This window comes from Canis lupus, chromosome 26 (genome assembly GCF_048164855.1).
Source record: "Canis lupus baileyi chromosome 26, mCanLup2.hap1, whole genome shotgun sequence".
NCBI classification, from domain to species: Eukaryota; Metazoa; Chordata; class Mammalia; order Carnivora; family Canidae; genus Canis; species Canis lupus.
In genome coordinates, this window is record NC_132863.1 from 3,531,724 (window position 1) to 3,557,558 (window position 25,835).

At 37.9% G+C, this 25,835-nt stretch overlaps 1 long non-coding RNA gene across 1 annotated transcript in view; it reads right to left on the reverse strand.

Moving 5' to 3' along the window:
- LOC140617826 (uncharacterized) overlaps positions 1–25,835 on the reverse strand; it is a 95,932-nt gene that overhangs the window by 18,261 nt on the left and 51,836 nt on the right. The window contains exons 8-9 of the long non-coding RNA XR_012017968.1: positions 21,829–21,939; positions 12,252–12,333 (exon numbers count right to left, since the gene is read on the reverse strand). This is a non-coding gene — a long non-coding RNA (uncharacterized lncRNA). The remainder of the gene's footprint in view (positions 1–12,251; positions 12,334–21,828; positions 21,940–25,835) is intronic.

Sequence of the window (25,835 nt, forward strand, 5' to 3'; positions counted from 1 at the left end):
CTCTGTCTTGACATGGGCCCCTATGTGTTCTGAGCTTACTCATACTAGGCTTACTCTCTCAAGGATGAATGTTCCCAAGAAAAAGCCAAAAGAAGTTGTATTACCTTTTATGATCTAACCATGGACATCATATAATATCGCTTCTGCCAGTCTATTTATAGAATCTCTCCCCCAAGATTTCAAAAGGAGGAGCCATAGACTCCAGTTCCTAATGAGGAAAGACAAAGTTCTTGAAGAGCATATGGATTTTTCAATGCTGTTATTATCATTTCTACAAGGTATAATTTATCATACCTGGTCAATTGGGCTTATGTTTTTACATGGCCACAGTCAGTGGAATCTGAGTCATAACTGTGCCATTAACAGAAATGGTCCAGAAATTACTCCCCCTCTTGGCTACCCAACATTCAGCCTGATCTCTAGTTCCATTTACTAGGCTAGGAATTTACAATATTATCTCCATATACCAAAGTTTAGAGAAAAATGAAGTATCAGCCTGCTACACTCCCTAGAGTAGATTTGCTTTGTTAAGCTGTGAAGAGCAGCCAGCTAAATAAGGAGGTGGTGGGTCTATGGAAAAGGCTGCTATCACCCAGAATTGTGTGTGTACTTTTAAAACTGTATTTTTTGACCTCTGAGAAAGCAAAAGCCTCATCAACACAATATTCAAAAAGAAGAACAAGGTTCTTTAAAGTTGAAGAGCTCACATACTCACATTGCAGATCACTGGGCTATACAAAATCAGGTGGTTTAAAGGATAAGGCAGAGTTATGGACGACCTGGGTTAGTCGTAAAGGAGTGCTAAGCCACAGAGACGAGGAGAGAAGTCTTTGTCTTTGTCTTTTTCCTTTTTTCTCTCCTTCTTCTTTTCCCTTTTCTCTCTCTCTCTCTTTCTTTCTTTCTTTCTTTCTTTCTTTCTTTCTTTCTTTCTTTCTTTCTTTCTTCTTTCTTTCTCTCTCTCTCTTTTCTCTCTCTCTTCTTTCTCTCTCTCTCTCTCTCTCTAGCTCTCTCTCTCGCTTTCTCCCTCCCTCCCTCCCTCCCTCTGGCTGCAGGCATTTAAGGGAATCTCTATCAGGTCACTGGTTGAATACTGAGACAATAATTCAGAGACTTCAGAGACCACACACAACCAGAAGTATAATCTTAGTGAAAATAGTCTGGAAAAGGCAAAAAACACATAACTTCTCTAATCAACTACTTTAACAAACCTCAACAATCAGCACCAGCAATCTCTGGGGAAAGGAGAGACACTGATTTCTAGAGTTACCACCTTATAATATTAAAATGTCTAGTTTTCAACAACAAAAAATTAATAAGGCATTCAGACAGGAAAGTATGGTCCATTTACAGGAAAAAATAAATCAACAGAAACCATACTTGAAGAAGCCCAGGACTTACTAGGCAAAGATTTTAAATCAGCTGCCTTAAATATAATCAAAGAACTAGAAGAAACCAGAGAAACAATGTAAAAACAACATGAAAAGATCAATAGTGATAGAAGCAACTCTGCATACAGGGATAAGATCAATGGAATTACTGATTTTATTACCAATAAGATCAATAGAAGAGCTAATTTATCATCTAAAACCATGGAAGACAGGGCATCCCGGGTGGCTCTGAGGTTTAGCACTGCCTTCGGCCCAGGGCATGATCCTGGAGACTTGGGATTGAGTCTCACGTCGGGCTCCCTGCATGGAGCCTGCTTCTCCCTGTGCCTGTGTCTCTGCCTCTTCTCTCTCTTTCTCTCTTTCTCTTGAATAAATAAATAAAATCTTTAAAAAAAAACATAGAAGACAGAAGACAGTGACATAGCATTAATAAAGGAATGGAAAAAACTGTGTCAGTCAAGAATTTTATAACCAGCAAGATTATTCTTAAAAATTGAGAAGGAAATGAATACACAACAGAATAAACAAAAAATGAAGGGGTTCATTGTTAGCATATCTGGCTAACAAGAAATATTAAAGGGATCCCTTCTGGCTGAAGTGCAAGAAACCTAGATGGTAACTTGAAACCATACAAAAAGCCATACAAAGCAATAAAGAACTCTGATACAGGTCATTTCATATAAAGGCCAGTATTATTGCATTTTTGGTTATAACTCCTCTATTTCCTATATGATTTTAAAATATATATATATATATATATATCTTTATGCCATCATAAATCTATGTCAGTGGGTGTATAATGTATGAAGATGTAATTTGTGGAGTAAAGAACAGCATGAAGGTGAAGAATGAAACTGTATAGGAGCAGAGTTATCATATGTTATTGAACCAAAATTGGCATCAATTTAAACTGGACTTTTATAAATTTAGGATCTTCATTTTAACTCCCATGGTAACCAGTAAGAAAATGGTGTACCATAAATAATAAACTAAGAACAAACAAGTCAAATGGGGGAGATAAGAAACAACAAAGGTATAAGATATACAGAAAGCAAATATGCAAAACAATTACAGACAAATATGCCTCATAAATACAGATGCAAAATCCTCAAAAAATGATAACAAAGCAGGTCCAAGAGCATATTAATAGAATTATACATTATGATCAAGATAGGCTTCATTCCAGGAATACAGAGTGGTTCAACATATGAAAATCTATCAATGTAATGCCTCACATGAAGAGAATTAAGGGTAAAAACACACATGATTCTCTCAACTGGCTCAGAAAGGCATTTGAGATCATCCAACACTTTCATGATCAAAACAAAATGCACTTGAAAACTAATGATAAAGTTGAACTTGCTCAGCATGATAAGGGCATTTATGAAAAACTCAAAGCTAACTTACTCAGTGATGAAATACTGAAAGCTTCCCCCTAAGTTTAGGAACAAGACAAGGATGCCTGCTTTCACCCGTGCCATTCAACATTGTACTACAAAGTTCTAACCAAAGCAATTAGGCAAGAAAAAGAAATAAAAGGCATCCAAACTGAATATGAAGAAATGAAACTATCTCTATTTACAGAAGGCATGATTGTATAAATAGAAAAATCTAAAGAATACACACACACACACACACACACACATACTACTATAGTTAATAATTTTAGCAAAGTTGTGGTATATAGGATCAGAATGCAAAATTCAGATGTGTTTCTTCATGCCAGCAATGAGCAATCCAAAAATAAAATTAAGAAGACAATTCCATTTATCATAGGATCCAAAAGAATAAAATACCTAGGAATAAATTTAACTAAGCTGGCAAATGATTTGTTAACTGAAAACTATAAAACATTGCTGAAAGAAACTAAAGATCTAAATAAATGGAAAGACATCTATATTTGTGGGTTGGAAGATACAATATTGTTCAGATGGCAAAGCTACCCAAAGTGATTTACAGAATCAATTCAATCCCTACCAAAATTCCAATGATCTTTTGGAGCAGAAATGGAAAAGCTGATCTGAGGATTCAAATGGAATTCATATGGAATTGTAAGGGGCCCTGAAGAGCCAAATCAATATTAAAATTGAAGAACAGGGCAGCCCAGGTGGCTCAGCAGTTTAGCGCTGCCTTCAGCCTCAGGTGTGATCCTGGAGTCCCGAGATCAAGTCTCACGTCGGGCTCCCTGCATGGAGCCTGCTTCTCCCTCTGCCTGTGTCTCTGCCTCTCTCTCTCTCTCTCTCTCATTCTCTCTCTCTGATGAATAAATAAAGAAAATCTTTAAAATTGAAGAACATGGGGGACCTGGGTGGCTCAGTCAGCTGAACATCTTGACTCTTGATTTCATCTCAGGTCATGACCTCCAGGTTATGAGATTGAGCCTCATGTAGGCCTCCATGCTCAGTATGGAGTCTGCTTGTCCCTCTCCCTACCCCTCTGTCCCTGCCACAGCTTGCTTACTTGTGCGTACATGTGCTCGCTCTCTCTCAAATAAATGAGTAAAGTAAGCAAGGTAAAAAAAAAAAAAAAAAAGAACAAAGTTAGTTGTCTCACACTTCCTGAATTCAAAACTTACTACAAGGCTACAGTATGGGAAACAATGTGGTACTTCCCTAAAGATAGATACATAGTCCAATAGACTAAAATTGAGAGTCCAAAATAAAACTATATATCTACAGCCAACTGATTTTCAACAAGAATAAAAGACAACTTGCTGGGGGGAAGAATGGTCTCTGCAGCAAATGGTACTAGAACTGGATATTCAACCAAAAAAAGAAAAAGAAAAGTGAATCCCTACTTTATACCATACACAAAAATCCACTCAAATTAGATCAATAATCTAAATATAAAAGTTAAATATATGTAAAGTTAAAACAGTTTAAAATTTAGAAGGACATACAGGAGTAAATCTTTTATGAATTTGAATTTGGCAATGATGTCTTGTATATGATGCCATAACAAAAATAACCAAAGGAAAAAATACTTTGGACCCCATCAATAATTTTGCAAATCAAAGGATATTAAAAAGAAAGTGACAAGACAATACCATACTTACAATGGTAGATAATATTTAGAAATCATGTATCTGATAGGGTTTTAATGTCCAGAATAAATAATGTCTAAAGCTCAATAGCAAAAAAAAAAAAAAAAAAACAACAACAAAAAAAAACAACAACCCAAACAGCTTAATATAGAAATGGTTACACATTTTCTTTATAATTAAATGAGAAACTTCTCAGGAAAACAACATTACTCTAACCTTATGCCAAGTCCTACAGGTAGTTTGCATACCTCAAATGATGCCATTATCCCCAAAATCTTATAGGGAAAGTCTCAGTATTCTCTATTATACAGGTATGAAGACTGAGGCTCAGCCAATTTAAGTGATGCCCAAATTCACTGGCTTTTGAGAGGCAGAGACAAGACTCGAAGCCTGACTGTACCTCTCACTGTAATTCCCCACCCCTAGGCCCATCTCCCCATTCTCATTAGACCTTGCTGTTTATGTTCTAATTTAGTGAAAGCTGAATGAGTACTAATTGATTGATTGATTGATCAATTACTATTATTACTATTAATTACAATGCTAGTTTTTATAAATACTTTTTATCAAATTTAGGAAATTTTCTTCTATTTCTTGGGTTTTGGGGTATTATGAAAGAATAGGTTTTTTTCAGCACATTTCCTGCATTTTTCAAAATGATCTTGTGGATTTGTTTTATTCTATTAACATTGTTATTTTTATTGATTTTTATTATTTGAACTAATCTTGCATTTGGATAGATCTCATTTGGTCCTGCTGTATAATCTTTTTTATGTAGGTTGGATTTGGTTTCTACTATTTGCTAAGGATGTATGGCTCTGTATTCATCATGATTTCTTTTTTGAGCCATTGATTATCTGAGTGTATTCTCTAATTTCCATTTTTGTGCATTTCCCAAATTTCCTTCTATTACTGATTTCTAATATCCTATTGTAGTATGAGAAAAAACTAGTATTATTTTAATTTTTTAATATTTATTGAGACTTTTTTTAGGGCCTAACAATTCGTTGTGGACATTGTTCCATGTGTACTTCAAAAGAATGTGTACTTTGCTATTTGGTTGGAATTTTCTTTAGAGGTTCATTATGTCCCATTTGTTTATGTTTTTATTCAAGTTTTCTAAGTCCTTATTAATCTTATCTTACTGTTCTATCCATTATTGAAATCTTCAACTACTATTATTTCTCCCTTTGATTCTTTCAATTTTTTGCCTCTGATATTTTGGGACTCTGTTGTTAGGTGCATATGTATTTAAAACTGTTATATCTAGGATGCCTGGGTGGTTCAGAGGTTGAGTGTCTGCCTTCGGCTCAGAATCCCGTGATCCTGGGATTCAGAATCGAGTCCCACATTGGGTTCCTTGTGGGGAGCCTGCTACTTCCTCTGCCTGTGTCTCTGCCTCTCTCTTGCTGTGTTTCTCATAAATAAATAAATAAATAAAATCTAAATAAATAAATAAATAAATAAATAAATAAATAAAATTGTTGTATCTTCTTGATGAATATACCCTTTTATAACATATAATGTTCTTCTTTATCTCTTAAAATGATTTTTGACTTAAGACTATTTTGTCTGAAATTAGTATGGCCACTTTGGTTGTCTTTTCATTACAGTGCATGGCATATTTCTTCCTCCATTCAAGATGAAAAGATAGACACTCAAATTCCTTCTATAATATGATAAGATATAAACAAAGAATCCACAAACACATAAGATGTACAGCCATCAAAAAGGGTCAAAAACCTTAGCAGATGTCAATCTCATATAGATGATAGGAACTAAGAATCCAACACACAAAAGAACAAAGATGATGAAAGGACAACTTGCCAAAAATGAAGTAAAAATTAAATTTAATTAAAATTAATTAAAATTAAAGAAATACTATTCTAGTATTGATCATGGCTGGTGTTGGTCAATGAACTATTATCAAGCCACACAAATGCAGATATTGACTGTACATGTTTAAAATTTTTCTAGTAATTTGGCATTGTCTTCATATTCATAAGTGTCATCAGTGAACTTGTTGAATTCAAAGACAAGTTCAAGTGATGTCAGATTCACATGATATATATACAAGCGGCCCCATGTAGGCCCCAGTCATGTGCAGTAGGTTCACATTACAGTCCACAGCAGATTGGAAGTAAAGTATATTATCGGTGCTTTGCCTTGGATGGCTTAAGACACACTCAATTACAAAAACATGATTAGAAGAATTTCCTTGTCAAAATATAAAGCTTTACAGGGGTACCAGGTGGCTCAGTTAGTTAAACATCAGAGGTGTGGAGCCTGCTAAGATTCTCTCTCTCCCTTTCTCTCTGCCTCTCCCTCCATTCTAGCTTCCTAGAATGTGGATGAGCACTTAGAGATAAATATGTAGTTAAGAAATGAAAGCAATTTAATAGAATTTATGTACACCTAAAATTATCTATAATCATTGAATAATTAATTCTATGACTCTGATAGATAATATTTGCTGCTGAGTAAGAATTACATACAACAACTACTGTCTTATGAAAATAGTAGAAAATCATAACTAAAACTCCCAACAATAAGAAGAAACTAAATTTATGTATGTATTCACATGTTGAAACACTACATAACCATTTTATATACTTATAAAAGTTTAAAGATCAAGCTCTATAATAATAAAAGCTCTATAATAATAAAATAATATGCCTTGGTTTTGGAAAATACAGAAAAAATTTAATAAAACTAAACGATTTCAACACTCAAAGGTAAAAACTTAATATTCTGATGCAGCTTTCCCTGCCACTATTTGTAACATTATTTTACACACACACACATATATACACACACATACAGAAGATTGACTTCATACATATGCAACACATTTCTACCCTATTTTTCAAGCTGATATTGTTTTGTGAACCTTTTTAATGGCTGTATTAATCAATGTATTATCTGTATTAATCAATGGCTATGGCTACTAACTAGTGTTTAGTGGTTTAAAACGACACATGTCTGTTTACATCTAATCTATAGTTACATTTCTGGATAGCAGAAGATCTCTACTTATTATTATCACTCAGCCATGTCATTTCAAATATTGTTGGTCTTTTTCCTAAACCTGGAGTGTTTCCCTTTAGCAATTAAATGTTCCGGCCTGGAAATGATGCGTGTCGCTTCTGCTCATGACTCATTGTCAGGCAGTCCCACAGCCCCACCCAAACGCAAGGTGTCCAGGAAGTGTGAGCCTCCCACATGCCCAGGAGGTAAAGACCTGAGAACATTTGGCAAAAAGCACCAATGACTGCCAAGCCAGGCCTACAAAGCCCCATTGCACTAAGTCAATAGTTTTCCATCCCAGGAATGTACCCTCTGTTATCCAACCATCCTCATTGTGGGACATTTTAGTGTTTACATGCTTTTTAGTCTTACAAAATATACCTGCACCATATAATATGTTAATTTTTTATTTCATGTGTGATTATTCCCTTTGCATATATATCTTAAAAATTAACTACAGATCAAAGCATATAAACCTTGTAGTGCCCTTAAATTATTTTATGCATTTTTCCAGAGCATTTGCACAGAAAAATTTGCTACTGGTAGCAATGTAAACAATCCAAGCTCCAACTTCACTCACCCTGCATATTGCCATTTTATTTTATTTTATTTTATTTTATTTTATTTTATTTTACTTTATTTTATTTTATATTGTCATTTTAGAAGTTTCTGTTAATTTGATACCAGAGTACCTTATTGTTATTTTAATTACTAAGACAGTGATATATTAAAATGTTTATTATATGGTAAGAAGGAGCTGAATAAAATATCAGTCATATAAACTGATACTATGCATGGAAAGAAATCACCTAAATACTACACAGTAGTTTATTTTTTGTTATTTTTAAATATCTTATTTATTTATTTGAGAGAAAGAACACATGAAAAGGGGGAGAGAAAGGGAGAAGCAGACTCCCTGCTGAGCAGAGACCCTATTCAGGCCTGGATCCCAGAACCCTGAAATCATGACCCGAACCAAAGGGAGACCCACCCCTTAACTGACTGAGCCTCCCAGGCACTCTTACAAGTAGTTTAAGGTATTATGATTACTAGTAATTTTTGTCTTATCTGTATGTTTTTTATGTGCTAATTTTCCTACAATTATGAGAAGAAAGCAATGTTCATTAAATTTATGACAAATTAGCTTTTCAGATCAGTAAGAGGCAGAAGAATTACTCAACAATTGGTATTGGGAAGAGTATGCACAGTAATAAATTCTAGAAGAATGTCTGCAGGTAAATAAGCAAACAAAAAGTAAAACAAGTATCAATGTAATTGTGTTGTAATAAAATGTCTAATTAAAACTGTCTGGCGGGGATCCCTGGGTGGCTCAGCGGTTTAGCGTCTGCCTTCGGCCCAGGGCATGATCATGGAGTCCCAGGATCGAGTCCCATATCGGGCTCTCTGCATGGAGCCTGCTTCTCCCTCTGCCTGTGACTCTGCCTCTCTCTCTGTGTGTCTCTCATAAATAAATAAATAAAATATATATATAAAAAAAAACCTGTCTGGGGATGCCTGGTGGCTCAGTGGTTAAGCATCTGCCTTCCACCAGGGGCCTGATTCTGGAGTCCTGGGATCGAGTCCCATGTTGGGCTCCCTGCAGGGAGCCTGCTTCTCTCTCTGCCTGTATCTCTGCTTCTCTCTCTCTCTCTCTGTCTCTCCTGAATAAATAAAATCTTTAAAAATAAATAAACAAACAAACAAACAAACAAACAAACTGTCTGGTAGAAGAGAACTTCTTAAGCTGCATAAAAAGCACAGAAAGTGTTTTTTCCCATTAATGTTTAGAGCAATGGAATAATAGGAGTTGACAAAGTTTAGGGAAAAGTAACAGAATTAGGAAATATATTAATAATGTATGTCACATGTATCCAGAATATATAAAGTATCCAGTGTCTATAATATATAAAGAATCTCTATAAATCAATAACAAAATAAAAAACCTGATACAATTAGGGCAATGCAAATTAGAACTATTAACTATCTCTTTTAGATCCTTCACACTCACAATACTAACAAAAAAGATAATGTTAATTAATGAAAGTAACTGTAGTCTTTTTGGATAATAATTTAGCAGCATCTATTGAAATATAGTACACATTCCCCTTGTCCTCGCATTTTACTTACGTATGTCAGTCAGAAATATTGCCACAATTGCACAGAGTATATAAGAATATTCGTTTGAAATTTATAATAATAAAAGGCAGGAGTCACATCATGGATGTGGGAATGGCAAAATAAACTAGAATACACCCATGTTACAGACTACTAGTTAGTAATTTTTAAAATGATCTACATCTATATGTAAAGACATGGAGAAAAAAAATCCAAGACATATTATCAAGTGGAGAAAAAATGCTGCAAATAATTCATTTGGCACAGTCTCAGAGTATAGGTTCCGGGTGCAGACTGCTTGCCTCCCTGCCCTCATTGCATCATTCACTGCCTTGGGCACGTCGGTTAACTTCCCTGCCCTTGGTTTTCTCATTTGTAAGACAAGTGCAATGACAGTACCTATTGTGTAAGGTTGTCCTGATCATCAAATGAGTAAACCATGTTAAACACAGAAAAATCCCAGGCATACTGCCAGTGTCCGCTATCTATTTATTAGAAACAAAAATATATAAACCAAGATAGAATGATTTACCTATATATTCCATATAACTTTTTGTAAATACAAAGGAGAAAGTATGGAAGATTATTCATAAACTGTAACTTTGGTGCCCTCAGGAGAAATATATGGGGAGAGGAAGAAGCCAAAGAAGTTGACTTTTATTTTATATGAATTGCAGGAATGCTGCCAATAAGGATGTAAATACACATTATTTGAGCAATAAAATAATGCAAGCAATAGTTTAAAAAATTTAAAAATAATTATAAAATTGGTTTCTTTGCATATAGTTATTACTGAAATCATTTTATTAGTATGTATATATTATGGATTTACTTGTACTTTACTTCATGAAGCCTGTTTGCTATCATCATGGAGCTGAATTCAGTTTTCTTTCACATATTTAACCTTCAATTAATTTTTATTGAACAACTATTTGTCCCAGGCACTGAAGTAGGTAATAGATTTCAAAGTTAATATAATCAAGTGAGGTCCTTAATAAAAGAGAAAGATAAGAATAACCAACCTCCCGAGAGGGCAAGTGCTTAGAAGAGATATGCCCTAGGGAACTGGAGGAACGTGGAGAGGGAGAGCTAAATTCTTCCAGGGAGATCATGTACCCCACAATGCAGGGGTCCTGGAACTCTTGATCATCGTCCAATCCCTAGCACTGATACTGCTGAGTAATTGAAGAGGTTGGAGAGGAGATAGGGCTCTGGATGATGGACGAAAATGAAGCACAGGCAGCGACAGGTGTGGTGCACGATAGTTGGGAGCAGGGACAGGTTATGTGTCAACAAGGTGAGATATCTCAAGCCCTGGTGGGGTTGAGATATGACCCTATCCATGCAGTTGACATGAATACATATGTGAAATTTACCACAGCCATTTAAAAAAGTACAGAATAAAAAGATGTCTCTCCTACCTGTTGTTTTTTCATGTTTCAAGTTTTTATTTAAATTCTAGTTAGTTGGGGCACTGGGGTGGCTCAGCAGTTGGGCATCTGCCTTTAACTCTCAGGTCATGATCCCAGGATCCAGGGATCGAGTCCCCACAGGAGCCTGCTTCTCCTTCTGCCTGTGTCTCTGCCTTTCTCTATGTTTCTCATGAATAAATAAATAAAATCTTAAAAAAAATAAGTAAGTAAAAATGAATTCTCGTTAGTTAACATAGTGTAATATTACTTTCAGGAGTAGAATTTAATGACCCACCACTTACATATAATACCCAGTGTGTATCTGTTTTGTTATCAAGTGACATTGTAAATTAGGCTGCTCTTATATCAATAATCTGAATGTTTACTAAATATGAAACATTTGGACCAGGAGAAAGTTTTTAAGGTCAGATATTGGACTTTGTTATCTCACCGGCTTTCATATGATTCTTTTTGTTATCTTCTGATGAGGCCACCCACATTTGACCCAGCAATGAGATGGTGGTAGCTACTGTCTAACATAGGCAGCCCCAGCCTGAAGGTCCTTGTGTAAGTGAAGCATTTAAAAGTACATGCACACGATTTTCTTTCAGTGATTAAAGAGGAGCTACGGTTAAGTAGACAACTGTAAGAAAACACTTAATTTGGTTTACTTGGCTTATTTTTTTCTAGATGCCACTTAAAATTAGTTACCAGTGAGTTAAATTTTCCCCTTCCCAGGGTAAATGTACAAAAGTGGGTATGTGAAGTGAGGTTAATACTGCTATCTTCACGGAGCCCTGCGAAGTTGCCAATGTCCTGTTAATTGAACCAACAGATAGTTTTGTGTTGGTTAAACCTCAGGAGCAGCCCTTGCACTGGTGTAACATGTAGCTTTAAATCAGAATAAAACAAAGCAATATTTTAACACTGTAAAACATTATGTCTTCTGGCTTTTATTGCCAAAATGTTGATTTCATCGAGACTAAACCAGTCCTTAATCATACCTGAATTTTGTATTCTTGGTTTAGGGAATGGAAATCTACATTTCCAATTTTCAAAATGAAATGGAATTAAACATAACTTTATTCCATCTTCAGAACTAAAATTAATAACCTGTTTAGTTTTAATATTGAAATATTATAAAAATGAAGTTAATAATAATGTTATTCTGATTGAAGATGGTAATCAATAACAAAATAACAATTTCTTAACATTACAGCTTTGGATTACTAGTACCAATTCAACAGAAATTAACTATGGATTTACCTTGTTACTGAAGGTCTAAAATTTCTTTCTTTCTTCAAAAAAAGAGATACAATCATTGTTGTTTCTTCTTTGGCGAAATCATCTAATAGTCAAAAATGCATTAAATACTTTTAGCATCAACCTAGCAATTCCTCTTGATAATCCACTTATTTTCTAAAAACGAAAAATCATTTGTAAAGTAGAAATTCATTTATCTAAGCCCAAACTCATTTCTCACAAAAATACACACCCGGACCCAGCTCAAGGTATTTCCTTTGAAACTCCCCAACTGCTGGTTTTCAATCAATCATTCTATTAAAATAAATTTGTCAATTGGAATGAAAACAGCCACTGAAGCCTTTAGATGGTATTATTTGTTTGGATAATAATGAACCTATTGTGTACACCTTAGGCAAGTGCCTTTTAATTTGAAAAGAAACAAAAGAAAAAGAAGAATCCCACAGGTTCTGAAGGCACCTAAGGACTCTTGAAATACTGAGGCTTAGAAACGTTCCCCAAATTTCACTTTCACTGACTTACTCAGGAAAAGAAAAAAGAAGTGCAGCGGGCTCTACAGAGTCTGGTCCTCCCGGCGAAGACCTCACCCAGAGAGGTTGGACGCATATGGACGCCATTTGTAACCAGGGGAGAGAACCCACGGGTCAGCCTAACCTTTGGTGTCTGCCTATCCATCTGTTTTCACATTAGTTGCAAATTATAGAATCCTCCAGACCCAAATGACCATAAATCAGTACTATGAGCATGTACACTTTTCCCATCTGTCATAAAACAATGAATTAAATTCATGCCTGTCAAAATAGGCTGCAGCAAAATGGCCCTTCTTCTGTAGTCGAAGGAATACAAAGCTTCACCTCATCGCTATAATTTATGGCCTCCGTGGGGCTTCGGGGTGATTAGGCCTTGGCCCACCAACACACAGAAAAACAGTAGGAACTCCAATAACTCCAAATGGAAATCTTGGGTCAAATTTATCAAACAAATCAGAGAGAAATCTATTTCTGTTTGGAAAAGGAGGAGATATATGGCATGTTTAGTGTTCATGCACAGCTTTGGAGCTTTTGGCTATTCGGTATTTGTGAGTTTTGGAATTTCTCGCTTAAATAGTATCACCAAAGGACATGTAATGTATTAGACATGAGCCATTTTTAGCCAAATAAAATATACAACTGCAAGCAAAGAGGTTTTTCAATGTTAACATCAACATATTTGTGCAAATGATGTAACTGAAAATTTTCTAGGTAGACCTAAAAAAAGCATAGCTTTAGTACTGGAAAAATACACTGGAAGAAAATGAAATATGTTAGTAATAGAAACCAAAAAAGGATAATAAAAAGAAGGGAGAGACCAAAGTGATAAGGTGTATAGACTTCCAACTATTCCATGCCAATGGGCTTACACCAATCCTGCCACACAGTAAATGTTTCTTTAAAACTTCTTTTCTATAAAACTGCCTTGGAGTCAAAAATAACCTGGCATCTGAGAGCAAGGAGACAGAGAAAAAAACAGAATGATTACAAGGCAGGTAAAAACACTGAAGTTCGCTATAGAAAAGCTACCGATCATAGATGTGAAGAAAAATAAACAGATAATCGGGTTGGAGGGCAGGGGAGGGGAAAGGAGTTGCAAACAAAGGCATGCATGCTACAAACTCATCTGCAGGCTTTGGCACTTGTCCCTCATTAAAAGCCACAGCGTGCTTGAACTGCTGTTTATCACGGGGCCTGCAGGCATTCACTCAATCAGAAAGTCGTATTTCACCAAACACCCTTGCTGTATTAGAAACGTTCTGCAGGGTTAGAGCGAGCGAAATGAGAAGATGACGTGGCAGCTCTGTATGTCATAGACCTGGTTAATATCCAGCCGAGAATTATTGCTTCTTTAAGAGAATTTCCCCGGGCGTTCAATATCATTTCCAGGGGACTAGAACCCATGTCCAGCCACAGTTCTCAGGTTGTCCGCAAAGTATGGTTCCTGCCAGGAGTAATGACGTTCTGGCTTCATCTCTGGTACCCGGGATGGGTCACCCTGTGGGTTCCCAACCGTGTGAACTTGCAGGGATGAGGTGTGTCCGAGCACCCAGCACTCAGCAGCACTTGATGGTTGAAATGCCTTTGCTCTCATTTACTGCCTCTGCGTCCTGGGAGGCTGTGGGAGGCTGGCGGCAAGGTGCAGCAGAGGGAGCTTGGGAAGCAGGCGCTGGGAACCCTTTACCAGTGCTATGGTTTGCTTGCTTTTAACAGATAAGCACGGCTAGAAATACCTATTTGATATAGATCTTGTGAAGAGTAAACTAAGCTTGACACAATCTCCAGATGGTAGGTTTCGAATAAATAAGACCTTTCTTTCTTCTCTTTTTTTTCTTTCTTTCCTTTTTCTCCTTTCTTGTCTTTATCATTCCTTTCTTCCATTCTTTTTCAGCTGCCTTCTCTGTCTTTTCCTTTCTTCTTTCTTTCCATTTCCTTCCCCCATTCTCTTTGTCTTTCTCCCACCCGTGGATGCCAATCATTCATGCATGCACACAGGAATTCAGCTACTGAAGCCCAGTAGTTCTTGCCCCGATGCAGAGTTTTATGAAAGACTGAGACATTAAGCAACACATGACACACTTCATTATGAATTGATTATGGCTGTGATAATTGCTGAGAGCCAAGACTTCCAGTAGCTGTGAGAACACAGCACAGTGACGGAATCTGATCACCTACCGGTTTTCTGTGCCACGAAGCTAAGAAGTCCTACCTCCAACTGAACAAAACAATCAAGGTTGTTTTCCTCTAAAGCACGTCATAGAAGTTATCATTATAACCACTGGTTTATTACTTCATACCCAATAAAGTGACTCACTGCTTGTTTTATTGCAGTCTTGTTATTTTTTTTTAAATGGGAAACTGTAGTAGCTCCTATTACATGAAACTGACCGCCAATAACTATAGGCTTATTTTATTTGAGAGAGAATTTATTAAATAAGAACATATGTTTGAAAGAGAAGAGAATGTGCCACTGAGTTTCTGCTCTCCTCCTATTTACTTCCCAAACCAAAGGTTATAGGAGCCACTTGCAATTGATTAAACCTGTCCCTTGCCATCTGAATCCACTGCCAACAGCATTCATCAAAATCAAGTGGTGAAATTAAAAACTAATTAAAACTTCTAAAGATAAAGTTGCAGATGGAAATTGTTGCAGGAGAGCTAGTACCAAAAAATTACTTCAAAAAATTAAGAAAAATCATTTCATTCTGTTTACATTCGGTATATTATTTTTTCCTGTTCTAACAATGCATATACACACACTCCTGCTACAAATTATATCATAGATATTAAATGAATATACATCAATAGGACTTAGGGACACCTCGGTGGCTCAATGGGTTAAGCATCCACTTCGGCTCAGGTCATGGTCCTGGGAAGCCTGCTTCCCCCTCTTTCTCTCCCTCTGCCTGCCTCTCTGCCTGCTTATGCTCTATCTCTCTCTTTCTCTTTCTTCCTCTCTCCCCCTCCCTCTCTCTCTCTCTCTCTCTCTCTCATTTTCTGTCAAATAAATGAATAAATAAAATCTTTGAAAAAAAGGATTTAGGAATTGAAAGAAAATACCTAATCTATCTAGACAAAATTTATATTTGATTCACAATAAGCTTGTTTTCTATTTTCATTTGTGTGTTTTTTCCCCTCAATTAAAAAAAACTTATTTTTTAAAATTCTCATTTTTTAAAAAGATTTTATTTATTTATTCATTAGAGATCCAGAGAGAGAGGCAGAGAAAAAAGGCAGAGGGAGAGGCAGGCTCCATGCAGGAAGCCTGATGTGGGACTCGATCCCAGGACTCCGGGATCACGCCCTGAGCTGAAGGCAGATGCTCAACCGCTGAGCCACCCAGGGATCCCTAAAATTCTTATTTTTAACACACTTTTTATTCCCATTGGTGTTTGGTTTACTATAACATGACAATTTGGAAACCCAGCTAAATGACTAATAAATACTCGAGACATTGACAGGGAAGGAGGAAACTGTTTGTTATTTCATTTTAGGTGGTGATCAGTGAACATATTGGAACAAAGTTTCCCAAAAATGTGGAGTTCCTGCACTTTCACTTCACCTTTGGCAAAGGGAATGATCTTGGGAGGCCATGACTGCTTGTTGGCTTCAGGTTTCTAACCAAAATTCTTTCTGAGGGTCTTCTTCACCCCAGACCCAAAAGAAGCAGGAGAGTCACAAACAGGCTTTCCCCAAGCAAAGCCACGCTACTCTTTATGTTCCACTGCCAAGACCTGAGACTTCAACTGTCCACAGCTTCAGGCTGACACCACCGCCAGGCCTCAATGGCCCATTACTGAGAATTATTTATTCCTCTCTTTGTATCTATAATATTTTAAATATGAGGTTTGGCCATTAAACTGTGGCAAGTTTGTGAATACTCTGCAGCAGCATGGAGCAGGAAACCCTGCAGGAAGGCTGTATAAATCCAGGCTGACATGGGAAGAAATGAGAACCGAGCTCTGAGATACCCCCTTGGGAACTGCAAATTGAGGAGCCATTTTGGGCATGTGGTTTGGGGGTGGGGTGGGGTAGGGGGGCCTCCAGGGCAGGAGCTGGATGGAAATCCAGGAAGATTAGGGAAAAGGAAAAGTGACTCCCCCAGCTAGTGCTACAGTAGATGCATATCAAATAAAATAAAATAATACAGAGACAGATAGGTGCCATTAATCTCTGAGGGGCTCAACCATCCTCTCTACAAATATTTTCTCATCCTTACAGTGTTGCTTAAGGCTGCAACTATGTGGTATTTTTGTAACTTTTCCTTCCTTTTAGTCTGGTTTGGATGCTCAGGTAAACCTGTGTGAAAACCTCCATCACCACAATGGAGAGGTGGAGACAGAACACTATTCTCTCAGCTCTTCTCAAGGGATTCAGCGGGTGTATGTGTTTATTTCTGAGATTAAATGAGTTGTGATAATAAAAATGTGTGGCTTTTATCAATGGTCTACTATAGGTGAACTTGAACATCAGACATTTCTACAGTCACATAAAGAGAAAAATAAACACAAACCTTCCCCAGTCATTTACAAAGAAAGCCTCACATTTGATCTTCATAATGGCTGAGATGGGAATCTTGTGAAGCTGGTTCTACAAATGATGCAACAGACTTACCAAAGTGATTTGCCCAACTGGCAGATACTTGCCCTCAGTCACATACTGTCCTCTATGCCATACTGCAACAGAGGGTTGAAAACTGCTGGAAAATATCATCTCTCTTTCCCTGTCAGAGTTTGGCCATCTGTGTAAAGCTTCTTTCTTTTGCTCTGTTGCTGCTCCTCTGACTTTTTCTCCACATCAGAGGCATTGTTCTTAGAGTTTCTACTCCAGGAAGCTTGACCAGAAATCTGTCTGAGACTAACTGACCATTTTTAAAACCCCTTTCATGTACATTATCTGTGATTTTGACCTAAGCTTCTGTGACCACGGAGCACCCTGACCACTAGAGCAGACCTGCCCACTGCCTGTGTGAGGAAACCAGCTGTGCTTCTATACCCTCCACTGACAGTGTGGCTGGTTGGATCTGACCCCAAAGCAGCCTGATTAGGGCTTGTAGGACAGAGGATTAGGAAAGTAGGATTTGGTTTACCTTGGAGTCCCTCGTGATGAATGGCATCCTTGCTAGAGCCAAGTCTATGCCCATTCACCTGCCGGGTACTTGTGCAGGTTGAGTGCAGGACAGGGGCAGCTGTGGGAGAGGCTGTGTTGCTGTGCCCTAGGAGGCCTTGGGGCTGGAAGTGCAGCCCAGGTAGCTGGGAGTGGGGAGGTCTTGGAGCGTCCTCTCTAGTATCACTTCAGCTCTAGTACATCAGAAACCAAGTGGCTGAAGTACCCTTCTGATCCAAACCAGCTGCAGGGTGCCTGCTATAACTAGACATGTGTGTCCTACAAAATAGAGCCTTGTTACTCTTTCAAAGTCCTTGCCTGATACATAGAAATTGAGTGGATTGGAAATCCATACTCCTTATCATAAGAAACTATAATAGTTCATTTCTCCATTAAAGAAAAGCAGGAGCTTTTGAGTCTAATATTTCAACTGTTGTTCATTTTTGAATGGAAGTCCAATGGCCATTGTATGTTACCTACTTGAGTCAACAAATGGTCTCCGTTACGGTGATTATAGAATGGTGTGATTATTGTGGAGCTGATCAGGTTTGAGGTCCAGAGTGCCTTGCTTTCACCAGACCCTATGAGTGCTGGCAGGGTTGCTGGGAGTTATAGAATATTCTAGGTTGGGAGGGGAAGCCAGATATCAAGCAGAAAGCTTTCCATATGAGCAGTTCTGATGCAGGCCTCTATCTATAAGCCTCCAGTGATTTATTATGACTTTTCTCATTCTAAGTAAATACTAACTTTCCTACCTGGTTTGCTATTTGCTATTTTCTATTCTCCTAAAGTCTCCCCAGTCTCTGAAACTGTATAAGCTTCAGACCCAAGAAACCTGGTTCTGAGGTGGAGGAGGAATTTCATAAAGCCCTATCAAGCATAAAACCTGACAAAGTCAGATCACAGGGGCAAGTTCAAGTTTCTCATTAAAGAGTTGGGGGAGGGCGGTGGGAGTATAAACCTTCATGTAGAAGGTTTATACTAAATCTATGTTTAATATTTCCCTAAAAGGGTCGTATTTTATTTTTCTTATCATAATTATATAATATAAAGAACATGTAATGAAAATCTCGCCAAGTGCTCTATAAATGCCCCTAAATCTCCTGGTTATTGCGCTGGACAAATCTGCTCATTCCCAGAGCGCGGGGATGGGAACAGGGAGGCCCTGCGGCCTGAGCTGCGTGCTGTCCTGGGCACGCGCTGTCCCGGGCTTCTCCAGCTCCAGGGCGGGGGTCCCCGCCGGCCTGACCCTGGGGCTAACCCGCCGGCCTAACCCTGGGGCTGACTGCTTACGTGGGACTGTCTACAGGCTCGTCGGGCCGTCTGCGCCGCCCCACGGGGGCCAGTGTGCGCGTGTTTGTGCTAAGTGCCAGTTCAGTTCCTTAAGAATGAGTGAGGATTGATTTCCTGGGACCCCATCCAGTTGTTGATCATTTGGTTAATCATCTGCTCCAACAATTCCTAATGATAGAGCTGCTGTGGCTGTTCCTTTGGAACAACTTGTCCCTTATGTCTTTGTGGAAGTGGCTACTTGTTTTGTATTGGTGACGCTGGCACTTGTGAGGAGTCCTGTCCAGACCTCACCGTGGGTCTGTTTCCCTAAGAAGAGATACAGCTGATGCATTCTTGAAGGAACATCACAGATGTGACGTTGTGTCCCTCTCAGGACATCACATTACAGATTAAGGTGGTCAACTGGCCCCGTGGTGGGTGATGTTAACTTTACTCCCTGATTGGGGTCGTGTCCTCCAGGTGAAATTAAAATAAGGATAAGGGATTAAATAATAGCATTATAGGCACATTATTTTCCCAATTTTGATATTATATCATGGTTACCTGCAAGAACATTCCTGGTTTTAGAAAGTATGCACTGAAGAGAGATAGAGAACAATATAGGAAATGTGTCAAAATTTTGAAAATACTGGTGAAGATACAGGAGCGTTCTTTGCCCTGTTTTCTCAACCTTTCTTTAAGCCTGAAATTATTTTGAAGTAAAAAGTTCAAAGAGAATGCAGAGGAAGTCCACCTAACACCAGTGCCAGACCCGAAGGAATGTTTGTTTTAGTGCTGCGTACGCCTGTTTAATAAATAATCTGAGGGATTCTCTCCTGGACCCATGCTTTTTGCCTGGTTTTCAATGATACCCATCAGGCTAGAACAATTTTTACAATGAAGTTACTGTACAAAAATTAAAGGATAGAAAATTACAATTGCCTTGGCATTCTATTTCTGAACATCTGGCTTTGAATCAACTTCCAACTTTGCAAAGACTGATGAATGTATATCTAAAAACCATGTGTCAAAATATGCAACAGAGAGGATTGGTTTAAAGACATAAAATGGACACATTAAGTCTTCAGTTCTCACTGCACTGTCATTTTCTCATCCTCGATCTGCCTGTGGGTAGAAGTTACTTTCCAAATTCTGCAAGGAAAACCATGACAAGGTTGAGATAAGATTCTGGAACATCCTGGTGGAATGTCAGAAACTGTAGTGATCCCTCCAGTAATTGAGTTACTCTATGTATTGTGAATGCTAAGATCGTGTTCAAAATATGTGCTGTTTCCAGTTGAATTAGTGAAGGGGACATTTTCCAAGAATCCTAAAGACCACAGTTAGTTTAGTTGTTTTTTGGTGTGTGTGTGTGTGTGTGTGTGTGTGTGTGTGTGTTTAACTTGAGTCCATAAATTCAGGCACTTTATTTTACAAAGTTTGGGGGAATTTAGAAAGCCAGACAATACAGGTGATTGCCTGAATGGAATGTTAGGTAATCCTGCGGTGACTGCTTTTCCAAAAACTAAAGGTACTATGAACATCCTGGTGCCATGTCATGAATACCACGCGTAAAGAAGTACAGAAACCCTAGATCGCTGGCTTCTTGATCTGGTCAGGAGGGTGGCTATAGATAGTTAAAGGAACAATAGATTTGGAATTGATCAACTTTGGATCTCCCAACCAGCTCTACCATTTACTTACTAGCTCTGTGCCTTTGGGTAAAAAGTCACATGCACCACAGCAGTTAGGTAAGGCTGGACAGATTGTCTAGTGCAACAAAAGCATTTGGCCAGGAAGGTGGGCCCAGAAATCTAGCCCACGTTCTGCCAGGCTGTGTGCCTGGCAAGGCTGTGCCAGCCCTAAGAAGGGGGCATTGTTTTATTATCAGTCCTCTCAGGGGAAACATGTCTTTGAGATCCATCCACCCAGAGAAGCACCTCTTTAGTTACAATTGCCCAGCGGATACAAGTGTGCTGACCTCAACCTAAAGAAGCCCATCTCCATGTCCCTGGTTTCATTCAGTGTCCTCAGTCCTGACTGTGGGATGAGGCTACAAGAGGTTCAAAGAGTCAATGTGAGGATGTTTATGGTAGTAGTATTTGAAATAGCAAAAAGTTAAAAAACAGTTCAATAGACTCAATGGAAGAGAAATGGCCAAATACATTACGAGCTGGGAGAACAAGGGCCATTAAATCATGTTTTCAAATAATATCTAATGATAAAGGGGAAAAAAACAATGTAACAGTAAGTAATATGAATAAAAGAAGCAGAAGTGCAGGCACACAAAATCAGATGGGACAATACATGGCACAGAAGTGACCATTTTCTCTGGGTGACAGGAATATTTTGGATTTATCTTTTCATGTTCTTTTTCTATGTTTTCCAAATGTTATAATGCTAATATATCATTTCATGAGAAAGATGCTGTAATGAAAAAATTCAAACAAAAAGTTCATGTTCTATGACCTAGGTCTTTGACTTCAAACTATTTATCCTAAGGTAAAAAATGAGAAGTAGAGTCAGACATGACTTAGAGAGTCACAAAAAAAACCATGAAAGATAGGAAACAAAGCCAAGGGAGAGAAAAAGTTAAGGAAGGCGTAGGTCCAGAAGATCCATTGTGAAATGATGTTTGTGTTCCTGTTCTATTCTGTCTTTTCTGTACTCACAGGGCTTCTTGGCAGCGTGTGTGCGCTGGCTCAGGGAGGAGAGGCCTGCTTATCCATTTCTCAGTGTGAACTAACAGATCGGCACCATCATTTTATTTTTAGGCTTCTTTCCTGAGAATGAAATATGACAATCTGAGAATATTGAAAGAAAAACAGAACACAAACCCGAATATACTCTAATACTTCAGCTATGTGAATACAGAAATACATAGATACAGAGCCAACATTTAAAGACAAAAACTGTAAGGAAAATATCAAAAACATCACAAAGGTTTTCTCCATCATGGGACTGTAAGCAATATTCATTTTATTCTTTGTAGTCTTTTATGTATTTTCAAATTGCCCCACAATTAGCACATACTAAGTGTGGGTGGGGAAGCATATTTAGAAAAAAAACACCACATATGATTTATCCAACTTGGTGACATCGTTTCAATTTCTTTCCAAAATGTCTCACTGGTTGACAGTTGAAAGACATGGATTAGTAACCAGATATCATAAAAAGCAGTCCCTGAAAGCTCTGGTCAAAGAGATAGGCCAAACCATTAAAATCAGGATCATTGAATCGGAAGGCATGATTTCTCCTGCCAAATCAGAGTACAGGCACTAAGCTTAATAGACTGTTTGCCAGGGCTGGTGATACTCTGTAGAGAGATCCCAAGCAAAGCTTACATCCTCCTACCAATCTTTCAGGGCATGCTGGAGTTTTCAAGGGGTCAAGTCTTTCTTGCTAAAAATCTCACTGAAAACTTAAGAAAGTGATCATGACTTTTCCAAATCCCCCTTATCCTTGTCCCTTGGGGATCCACATTGAAACATGCATCTCAATGTTTGCCATTACCACTGACTTGCAGACTTCTATAGAAATCCACAGATCTATGCAAAATCCAGAGGCATGGCAGGGAGACACAAAGATGTTTCAACCTTAGGGCTCTTAGAAAATTAATCTGCTGAACAGGGCATGTTGTATCCCCACTGGGGTCTAGGTAACCACCCTGTAATCAACTATATCAATAACTGCTTTGAATATATGAACATTCTCAGGGGGATAAACCAGGGCTGTCAGGAGGCTCATGTTGGTTCTAGTCAGATTCTGCTGTCAAAGAGTTATGAAGAAGTTCTCATTTCTTGGAGATTTATGGGTTCTTGAATTGTGGATAAGGCATTGTGGACTCATATCTAATATGCAGCCTGAAATCTCACAGTAGAGGTCCAAATATCTCAAAATTAATATGTCTAAGCTAAATCCCCTGTACTTCATCCCTAAAATCCCTTCTTCACCCAAATTTTACATACTATTCACTGGCCACATTGCTAAGGCTAAAACACTTTCTTCTGGCATCCGTTGTGTTGACTTCACCTGCCAATCAAGTCAGCTGAACTTCCAAACCATGTATGGTCCACCATCTCCTGTACGGCCCCATTGTTCCCACCACCATCATTGTTGGCAGCACTACAGCGCTATTCTGATTAGAAGTTTCCCCACTATTGCCATTCCTTCCCCTGCTCTTCATCTTGGATTGCAGATGGAGGAATCTTTTAAAACCCTAAGTCAGCTCATGTCAGCACCCAGCTATCAATCCTTCAGTGCATCCCATGAGTCCTCTTTAAAGAACATCCAAAGTTCTGAGCTCTACCTGGCCACACCATCTCTCCTACACATGACCCTCCAGCCTCCCTGGACTCAACTATCTTGCTCACACCTGCAAGCTCCAGCCTCCTTCAGGAAATGGCACCTGCTATTCCCTCAGGGTTGCTCTTTCTGTGTCCTTCCAGCCTTATATCTAATGGCATCTCCTTAGAAAAGCCTTTCCTGATTATTCTATCTAAGATAGACCCACCTTGCACTTCCACTTCTCCCTATTCCATGACCTTGTCTGGTTCCACCACTGTGCCAGACTCACAGTGGGTTATGGCTTATTTCTCTGTGGGCTACTGGCTGCTTCCCCACTCCACTATAGCATCAGTTCTGTGAGGGATTCATTGACTGCTGTGAAGTTGGCCAGGGCCTGGCTTGTAGTAGGTTGTAATAAGAAGAAAGGAAAGAAGAAAGAAAGAAAGAAAGAAAGAAAGAAAGAAAGAAAGAAAGAAAGAAAGAAAGAAAGAAAGAAAGAAAGAAAGAAACAGAGAGAGAGAGGGAGGGAGGGAGGGAGGGAGGGAGGGAGGGAGGAAGGAAGGAAGGAAGGAAGGAAGGAAGGAAGGAAAGAAGGAAGAAAGAAGGAGATTGAAATTTGAAATCATTCATTTTAAATATTTCACGTGATGCTTACAAACACTCATCAATTAAAAGTTAATGTTAGTATTTTATTCTATTATTATTTTTAAAATTATCATCATCATCAGGAAGCAGTAAGTTACCTTGGGTTTGTGTGATCTGCAATGGGCAGCAGTAAATGAGGGTGGGTAATGCCCACTCCAAAAATCTACATAGGGCTGGCCCTGAGTACTGGCCTCACCTTCCAATACATTCAAGATCATGCTCAAAGATCATGATCTATGGGCTTCAAGCCTTCCTGCAAAAACCCTAGGGATTTTTAAGTGCGTAATTAAATCTTGAGAGATTGGTCTCGGGCATTTCATTCAGGTCAAAAAATATTATATTCATTGATATTCACCATACAAACCTCAGAAAAAGAATTCATTGCTTAATGATTAAACTTCACATATGTTACAGATTAAAGTCAATATATTCCATGACATATTTAGATAACACATTTCCCAATTCTTCTGCTACACAAGCCCACATTTCTTTTTTTTTAATCAGATTAGTTATCATCTTGACTACTATATGTTACCTATTCATCAATTTTGAAAAATTCCATCCAGTAGAAAACACTGAGAATGTCATGGGCACCTGAAATCATAACTGTTTCTTTGTTTTATTTAAGATAGAAGAAGTGATTTTAGATTTTAAAAGTTTTATTTGAAAGAGAATTAAATGAATCAACTCTACTTATAAAAAAAAATCCTTCGCATTGGCTCAAACAAGGAAAAGATACATTTCTAGAAAAGAATGTTATTATATGCAGTAATTTAAAACACATATCAAAACTACTTTCCTCTAATGTAAAAGATATAGCCGTTTTAAAAATGAAAAGGACATGAAAGATATGTTTCTCATGCCATTTGATGAAATGTTTGACAGAACATAAAACCCCTGAGATTATTTGGATCTGATGTTCTTGGAGGCCATTCACCATGATTTCTGCTCTTGTGGTTGCTTCAGGATAAAGTAAATTATGAACATTCACCTAATGTGAAATCACATCTGACCATCTGGCTCTATTTCAATGTGATCTTCAAAATTTCTTCTCAGAATTAAAAAAAAAAGCAACACTGAGTAGATTTATTAATGCACTTGAGGCTTAGGGGGATGGAGCTAACCGTATTTACTTTAGAAATATTTGAGAAACATACCTTTATTCACAATTATGTACCAAAGGCAACAGTAAATACTTCAAGTAAATTTAGTGATCATCTTAAAGGTTTTCAATGTACTCTATTTACCATATTCAATTAATCCTACTAATTCAGAATTTATAATAACATTTATTACTTGACTGGCTAGAGTTTCTTATATTTTCAGTTTTAAAAAATGTTTCAATAAACAAAATGGGTACTGTAATAAGGCTTCAAGTAATTTCCCAATATTTTGTATACATTTTTGCTTTCCATTCACTGCCACTATTACCGCTATTCCTGTCTGAAATTCTTTGTGCAAAGTTTATTTGAAGCATATATTTCTCACAGCAGTTCTATGAGCTCATACCAGGGTCACTGCCTTTACTCATTAGAAAACAGAGGTTCAGAGAGGTTCATTAACTTGTCCAGAATCACACAGCTAGAAAGAGACAAGATTTTTATTCCAGGAGTTTTACTTCCATCTAGTCTTGGGAAACTATGGAAGCCATCAGCTTGTGTGCAAACTTTAGATATTAAATCACATGTTAACAGTTGCAATATTGACTGATCATCAGTCCAAAATTACTCTCTACAATCCACCTAAA